Here is an 8,634-nt window from a genome sequence, read left to right on the forward strand (position 1 = left end):
TGTAAAGTGGGAGAGACAGCAGGCTGCCTGAAGCCGCTCGGCCGGCGGGAAGTGTTAAGTCACTGGCAGGTGATGGGGGGTGGGGGCAGCTATCCAGGCCCCGTGTCCGGGAGCTCAGGATTGAGGCTGAAGCCCAAGGTCGAGAAAGCATGCGGCGCCCCCACCAGTGGGAGCCACTGCCTGCCTCCACGAAGCCAAATTTAGCACCTCAGTTCTGCTCATTGCTGGGTGCTGGGTGCTGGGTGCTCGGTGCTCGGTACTCGCCTATCAGACCTTGCGGAGCCCCGTGGCTGTGTGGGGTCACTGCCGTGGCCTCGGCGCCCACGTGTCAAGGGAGCAGGTGAGTTCACGCAGGGGTGTCTCTTGCCTCTGGGACTACAGCTCCTCCCCAGACACTTGGGCCACACTCGTCGCCCCCCCACCCCCCAGGATTCCAGGGGTGTCATCCGAGCAGTGTTTACAGGGAGGGGAGCGGAGCGTCCCAGCCTCGGGTTAAAGATAGCACGGGTCGGAATCACATCACAGCCTGGAAAGGGGAGGTGACCCTCCCTGGGACTGCTGGCACAGCAGGGTGCTAACTGCATGTCCCTGGAGAAGGGGGTGTGGAGTCCCGAGTTAGGTTTGGTGTCGCCCCGTGTGTTAGGCAAGACCCAGCCCAAATGTGGGCAACACTGGCACTCCTGGGGAGGGACCCCGGCACCTTTGCCCTCCGTGGGCTGTGGAAGAGACTCTGAACCTCGGTGTTGAGTGGGACATTTGAGCTCCAGTGCAGCCTCCCCCTGCCCTGTGCCTTAATGCCCTCGATCAAAAGCTCCTCAAGCAGTAATTTTGATCGGATGGATCTCCCTTCCTCCACGCAGCCCTCCCAGATTGTTGAAAGCCTCTCAGCCATCCACTTCCCGCTGTGCACTTCCTTCCCAGACCACACGTATAACTTAACCCCTGAGATGACCCCTATTTGCTTCCTTATTTGTTCCTGTGTCCCCTTCCCTAGAACGTCAACCACACCAGCTCGTCCCCTGTTGTGTCCCCAGTGCCTAGAAGAGGGGCTGACACCCTGTAGTTTGTTGCACGAATAAAGGAATTCACAGGGAGGCCCATGTGGCCCGATGGGGTGAGGGAGGAAGCTGCTGGGGGGCCCGGGGGGAGCACAGGCAGGTGGTTGGCGGCCCGTAGCCAGGGCGCTGGGCAGCCACTGCGGTTTCAAGCCAAGGGGAGATGCCGCCCGATGGAAGCCTGGAGGCCCCTGGCTGCAGCTGCAGGAACAGGCTGGGGGAGGGGGGTGCTGGCATAGAGGGTGCACGGTGCCCGTGGCGCTTTCATACTGCGGGTGGTGCGACGGAGCGCTGGCCACAGAGGCGTCAGGCCCCCAAGGTCGAGGGACCTACTGTGCCCTTCGCAGGAGGGGCACGCCAGCCCCTGGCCCAGGGCCCCACCGTAGGAAGCTGGAAAGTCAACCCGAAGCATGTGGAAATCAGTGAGACAGAAATGCACAAATGAGGGCTCCCGGAGCCAGGGGCCTGCGAGTCTGGGTCCCGAGGCCGCGAGGTCGAGCCCCACGTTGGGTGTGGAGATTACTGACCTTAAGAAAACTTCTAAAAAAGTTTTTGATGCACAACAGAGAAAAACCAGTGGACCCCAAAGCTGGTCCTTTTATTTATTTATTTATTTTTTTAAGTTTACTTTGAGAGAGAGAAGTGGGGGGGGGAGGGGCAGAGAGGGAGAGCGAGCATCCCAAGCAGGCTCCATGCTGTCAGAGCAAAGCCCTGCAACGGGCCTCCAACCCCCGAAGCCTGAGATGGAGGCCTGAGCCCGTCAGGTGCTTAACCCACTGAGCTACCCAGGTGCCCCTGGTTCTTTTAAAAATTAAATAAAATTGATGCTTCTGCTGAGCACCGAGCATAGAAGTGTTCAGTCACTGTACTGTGTCCCTGAAACTAACAGAACACTGTACTAACTGTGCTGGGATTAAAATAAAAACTTGATTAAGAAACTTAAAATACTTCGGGGCGCCTGGGTGGCTCAGTCGGTTGGGTGACCGACTCCGACTCCGGTCACGATCTCGCGGTTGGTGAGTTCGGGCCCGCGCGTCTGGCTCTGACAGCGCAGAGCCTGGATCCTGCTTCGGATTCTGTGTCTCCTTCTCTCTCTGCCCCTCCCCCACTTGTGCGCTCACTCTCTCAAAAATCAATAACTGTAAAAAAAAAAAATTCTTTTAAATAAAAAATATTAAGAAACAAGTTAAATAAAATTGAATGAAACGTGTGTGGTGGGGGTGGTTCTGGTTTCCGACCGCGGCCACGTGACCTTGGCAACATCACCAGCCCCTCCCCGAGTCTCAGTTTCCTCATCTGTAAGATGGGGTTGGCAGGAGCCGCTGCCTGCTAGCATCGCAGGAAGGAGTAAACGGGTTTGTCTGTGACAACATCCCGGCGCATAATAAGTGCGCAAAGAGCTGTGTGGTTACAGGGTGCCTGCTGTCTGCACGCTCATTTATACATCTGAGGCACAGATGAATTGGGAAAGCTTTCAAGTCTTTTCTTGAACGTGTCTTAGGGGACAAAGCATAGCGAGCCTCCCCTCCCCCACCACGACATGTGAGTTTACAGATGTTCGTACCGAAAATGACCCCGAGTTTTAAAATAAAGACGAGTTTGTTACAATTTGTTACTGAGATGAAACTCACCATTCCAAAGCGTACATACAGTTCAGTGGCTTTCACTATAGTCACAAGGTTGTGCAACCATCACCGCGATCCAATTCCAGAAATAAAAAAGGGAGGTGGGGGGTAATCTTAAAGCCTGTTTGAAGAAAAATACTAAACGACTCGAGAAATAGAAAAGACCTTCAGGAAGAGGGCAGATGGCCAGCAAAGAACCTGCGGGACAGGAGACAGGTGAGCAAGGGGGATGGGCGGGCTGATGCCAGAGCACGTCAGATCCCACGTGACAAAGGGGCTCCGACACAGCGACCCGCAAGGGATGGGGCGGGCAGGTGGCGCCAGGCCGGCCTGCCAACCTCCAGTGCCCAGGTCCCCGCAGAGGAGGGGCGTGGGGTTCGCAGGGCGGGGACAGGCAGAGAGCCCGATAAGAGGTCTGAGGGCCCCCCCCCCCGGGGAGCGTCAGGGAAGACAGGAGATGGGGCCAGCCCCCCACCCCCCACCCCCAGAGGTCAGGAAGCTCCTTTTCTTGGGAAGAGTACAATTTTTTTTCCTAACTTCCCTTGGAAATTGGAAACCCTGGGCACCTCCCAGGGCTATAAAAAGGCCAGAGCCACTGACCAAGTTAAAAATAAAAAGTCTGCGCCCAGAGGCACTGGGGGTGGGAGGGGGCACTGTGCGGGTCAGGCTGGGGTGGGCCGGCCTTGTTGCTGCGTGACTTAAAGCAGGTGTCTGCCCTCTCTGGGCTCTGGTCCCCAACAGCCTTTCACTGAACAATTTCCAAAGGCCCAGTTAATGAGGATGTTTCTACAGCTGCTATTGTTATTTACGGAGGCGATAAGCGAGGAAAGGGGCGTGGCGGCATGACCTGAACTTGGCACTCTCTGGGGTCTCTGGGGCCTCTCTTCAGGAGGAATGCTCTTCGGTTCCAGACAGGGGAGAACCCGGAATCACTGTCCCACGGCGACCCCTGGTGGCGCAGAACGCTCACTGCAGCGCTTTCTGGATTTCACCCTCCCCCCGCCCCCCCATAAACGCAGGATCCTGTTCTGCGGGGGGAAGGGGGCGCCACATACAGGACACAGGTTCTGTACTCAGGTCGACCACACTGGCTCCTCCCCATCCTTCGGAGTCTTTGCACGGACTGCACCCTCCGCCTGCAGTAGACTTTCCTTCTTGGAATGCCTCCTCCAGGAAGCCTCCCATGACCGCCCCCAACCCCAAAGCCCCCACAGTGGCCTCTGCGTCCCCCGTCACACCCAGGACCACCCCGGCTGCAACCACCTAGTGGCGCGTCTGTCTTCCCCACAGAGCTGTGAGCCCCGTGGGGAACATGGAACAAAGAGATTGGTCGAAAGAGAGAAAGGTTGGCACATTCGTTCAAATTCACGTATTGAGCCTCTGCTGTGTGCCAGCTACTGGGGTCCAGCAGGGAACTCACCAGATGAAATTCCCATCCCCATGGGGAAGGCAGATGATAAACCAGGTGTTCAATGAATAAGTGACATTATTACTATTATTAGTCTAAAAACGCCGAGCATTAGGGAACAATAGAGCAGTGTGGGGGAGGGTGGGGGGATCTGGTGGATGTGGTTGTAAATTATTTTAAATGGGAGGCTCAGAGAAGCTTGCCCTGAGAGGGTGGCATTTGAGCAAATATCTGGAGGAGGTGAGCGAGGAGCTATGTAGACATTTGAAGGAAGGGCATTTCAAGCAGCGGGAACAGCCCACGTGAAGGTCCTGGGGCAGGACCACACCTGGCGGGTCGAGGCCCGTGTGGCTCGCACAGACTAGGCTAGGGGGAAAGACGGAGGAGGGGACAGCAGGTCGTGCCGAGCCTTGGGGGCCCGCGGGGAGGACTTCGGCTCCTCCCCCCCCCCCCCCCCAAAGAGGTGGGAGCCCTGAAGGGCTGTGTCACAGGAGGTGCTCACAGGCGCCCTCTGGTGGGACACCCAAAATGCGCTGGAGACGCAGGGGATGTGCAAGATTCACACTCAAAGCCCCTCAAGTTCTGCCCAGGCCCAGGGGCAGCCACGCATGCGCTGTGTGACACTGGGCTATGCATTGCCTTCTCTGGGCCCAGGGAGCGGGAGAAATTTGTACAAGATCTAACCGTCTCGGAAAGACACCGTTCCAAGCAGGGACACAGCTAAGAACCTCTGAAAATAAATCATCTGTTATTGATTCATGTTTCACAGGTTTTATTTAAAAACATTTTTTAACGTTTCTTTTTCTTCTTCTTCTTCTTCTTCTTCTTCTTCTTCTTCTGAGAGACCGAGCACGAGCAGAGGAGGGACAGAGAGAGGGAGACACAGAATCCGAAGCAGGCTCCGGGCTCTGAGCGGTCAGCACAGGGTCCGATGCGGGGCTTGAACTCACACACCGTGAGATCATGACCTGAGCCAAAGTCGGATGCTTAACCGACGGAGCCACCCAGGCGCCCTCATATCTCACAGTTTTTAAAGAAGGGGAAATTTTCAAAAAAATTCCCCTCTATTTTTCCTTGAGGCTGTTTGTTCTAGTGGGGACAGGGGTTTCCCAGGAGACACCCCAGACCTGGGGCCACTGGGGGCACACTGGCCTTGGGACGATGGCGGCCAGCAGGGGGCACCAGGACGGCAGGACGTGTGGCTGAGCGCCCCCGCCCCGCTCTGGGGAACCTTGGCCATGGCCGCGCCTGGCCGTAGCCCTAGCCGCGGGCTTTTCTCGCCCCAGTACCTTTGTCCATGCTGTGCCCACCTCTAGGAACTCTCTCCCCAACCCATGGCTCATTCCAACTCACGCCTCAGGTCTCAGCTTCCTTCCTCCTTCCAGAAGCTTCTCTCAATCCCCCCAGGTTGGTCAACGGTCCCCTTTGGGCCTCCGGAGCCCCCTCCACCTCTCCATCGCAAGCCTCATCGCCCCGTAACGTCTCCCTCTGTGGCAGCGGACCACGAGCCTGGGAGAGCAGAACGGGGTCGTCCTGCGTCACCCTGGGGGCATGGTGACCACTGAGTCACCACTGTGCCCAGAGGGCCTGCGCCCAGGAGGAGCTCAGTAAATGTGGGTTGGATAAGCAGATGGATGAATCCACATCCTGCCCACTCAGTGCCCGGTGAACCCCATGCGGGTGGGGAGCCGCGCCCCGCACAGACACGGCTGCCTGCGTTGTTGGTCAAAGGACTCACTGAGCAATGACTGTGCTCCGCTTCCTGGGTTGGGTTCTGAAAACGCTACAGGGACCCAGACAGATCCACCCCGGTGCTCTCAGGGTATGCAGGGTGTGGCGGAGAAACCAGGAATTAACAAGTAAAACAAGACTATTTCACAGATTAAAAAAAAAAAAAAAAAAAAAAAAAATGGAGGCCATGAAGTCACAGTGTGCACAACCTCCGTAGGGGCTAGAATCCAGCAGAGGGACACCTGGCTCCTTCTTCTGCCCCCAAAAGCTACTTTGCGTGCTGTGTGACCTTGGGTAAATGACTTCGCCTCTCTGGGCTTCAGTTTCCTCATCTGTAAATTGGGGCAGGGATAGTTTCCAGCCCCTGGGCTATTGGGAGGGCGAAACCAGTTCATGGGGCATGTGAAACCCTCGGCCCAGGGTTTTCAAAGTGATTGTCCTTTAAATATGCTGCCGTGACACAGGGACGTGGGAAGTGTTGAAGCTCCAGACCCGAAGTCATGAGGCCCAGAAAAGGGCTGTGATTTGTTCCGAGTCTCACAATTCCTCAGGGATTAATAGGGGTTCGTGCTCTGAACGTGCCCGCTTGTCCCTCCTCTGCCCCCAACGTGCGTCCAGCCCCCATGGTGGCCGGCCTGGCCAGGGTCTGTTGCCACCGCTCTGGTCGCAGGCTCGCTCACACACGCACCCACCTCCCAGTCTGTCCTCCCCAAAGAAGCCACCAGAGGGCGCCTGTGAGCACTGGAGTCAGATTCCCACCCCACCCCACCCCCATCCTCTGCTTGCTAAGGGCCTCCAGGACTTCCGCCTTCCCAGGGAAAAGCCCAAGTCCTCCCCCAGGCCCACAAAGCCGTGCATCCCCTCCCCTCCTCTTCTCCACCCTCTCTCCCCCTCGCTCGCTCTACTCCAGCCACAAGGCCTTCTCGCTGTTCCTCCAACATGCCAGGCAGGGCTCTACCCCAGGGCGTTTGCACGAGCTCTGTCCTCTTTCCAGAAAAATCACCTGGTCCTCAAACTCTTCTCATCCCGGCCAGCTCCTCTTTCTACAGGCCTTGGCTCTAACACGGGCTCCTTACACCCCCACTGGCCACTGGGTCCAAAGTGGGCCCCCCCTCCCCCGGGACACTCCCATGTCACTGTTCATTTCTTCTGATGTCTCTTCACTTTCTGAAATTATCTCTGCTTCATTTGATGATTCAGTCACTGCTTCCCCCCCTCCGATTCCGACTGCACGGATGTATTGGGTGCCCCTACTGCACTCCAATGCGGGCACACAGTAGGCACCCCATTAATGTTACTTGAATGAACCAAATGGCCTGTTCACTGCAGCTGTCCCGTTATTTGAAGCTAGCTCCCGCGTCGATGATTGGAAACAGTCTGTCCACGAACCTACGCCACCTTGCAGCGCCCTGGAAGCTGATTTCAGGGGCTCCTCCCCGGGTTTGACGTCAGTGCTACGAAGGCCCTGGCAAAATCTGAGTCAGCCACTAAAATACTAAGTCGTATCTGACGGCCTGGGTGAGTCAGCCAAGCCCGCCCTCCTGGGCCCCAAGAAAGGGGGAAAAGGCTTGCAAAGTTCATGTTTGCAGGAAGCAGTTGGGTGGGAGGGGCCAGCAGCTTCCTGGCTTAACCAGCTCAAATTTGCCTTTCCTTCCCCTGGAAATTACAATCTCCCCACTCCTGACTTGTGTGACCTTGGGGACCAGAATTCACCTCTTGGAGCCTGTTTTTTTTTCTCTGTAAAATGAGCCCAATGATGTAAGCCTGTACCCCGAGGGCGTTCAATTTTGGGGATTCAAAATAGGTTCAAGGCCGCCTGGCAGGCTCAGTCAGTGCAGCCTGTGACTCTTGATGTTGGGGTCCAGGGTTCCAGCCCCAGTCGGGCACAGAGAGTACTTTAAAAAAATACCAATAGGGGCGCCTGGGAGGCTCAGTCGGTTAGGTGTCCAACTTCGGCTCAGGTCATGATCTCACGGTTCGTGGGTTCGAGCCCCACATCGGGCTCTATGCTGACAGCTCAGAGCCTGGAGCCTGTTTCAGATTCCGTGTCTCCCTCTCTCTCTGCCCCTCCCCTGTCCATGCTCTGTCTCGGTCTCAAAAATAAATAAACATTAAAAAAATTAAAATTAAAATAAATAAACAAATAAATACCAATAAAAAATAAAACAAAATACGTTGAGATCTTTAAAGCCTCCGGAATCCGTAAATGTGAGTAACCCACGAATGTTAATTCTACTCCTTCCCAAAGGTCTGTGACTCTGAAAAAGATTAGCCCCCTCCTCTCCGGGCCTGCCATTAATGAGCACTTACACTGCCCCTGGAGCGTGAGTGTGTCGCAAAGGATCTGCGGACAACTTTGAAACACTGGCATCATAAGCCCACTTCTCCGATGAGAGCTTGAGCCTCCGCAAGCCCAAGGCTCTCGCCTAAGATCGCATGGTGGGATCTGAGCCCAGAATGGGGTAGTTGGGGGGCATCAAGGCAGGACCCCTCCCAGGCAAAAAAAAAAGGGGGGGGGTACAGCAATCAAGTAATAAATGTCCTGTGTCTTTTCTCTCCACATTCTGTGATATGGGAACCAAAACTTTCAGCAAAGCACACTGCCCAGCAGAAGACTACATTTCCCAACTTCCCTTGCAGTCAAAGGCACCACGTGACTATGCTCTGCACCACGTGACTATGCTCTGCCCAACGAAACGAGAGAAACAGCGCAACTTCCGGTCCCGGCGTCTCCCTTCCAATCCCCTTTTTGCGGGAACACTAGACGTCTCCGGGAGTGGAACGGCACTGGAGAAGCGTTCAATAAATATTTATT

General features: G+C 55.9%; 1 long non-coding RNA gene across 1 annotated transcript; it reads left to right on the forward strand.

The window, feature by feature from the left end:
* Nucleotides 1-2,206: 2,206 nt before the first annotated feature.
* Nucleotides 2,207-4,157, forward strand: LOC121021531 (uncharacterized). Its single transcript, XR_005786576.1, has 2 exons — nt 2,207-3,170; nt 3,570-4,157. It is a non-coding gene; the product is annotated as an uncharacterized LOC121021531 (long non-coding RNA).
* Nucleotides 4,158-8,634: the final 4,477 nt, after the last annotated feature.

This window comes from Herpailurus yagouaroundi, unplaced genomic scaffold (genome assembly GCF_014898765.1).
Source record: "Herpailurus yagouaroundi ecotype Mexico unplaced genomic scaffold, PumYag 295, whole genome shotgun sequence".
NCBI classification, from domain to species: Eukaryota; Metazoa; Chordata; class Mammalia; order Carnivora; family Felidae; genus Herpailurus; species Herpailurus yagouaroundi.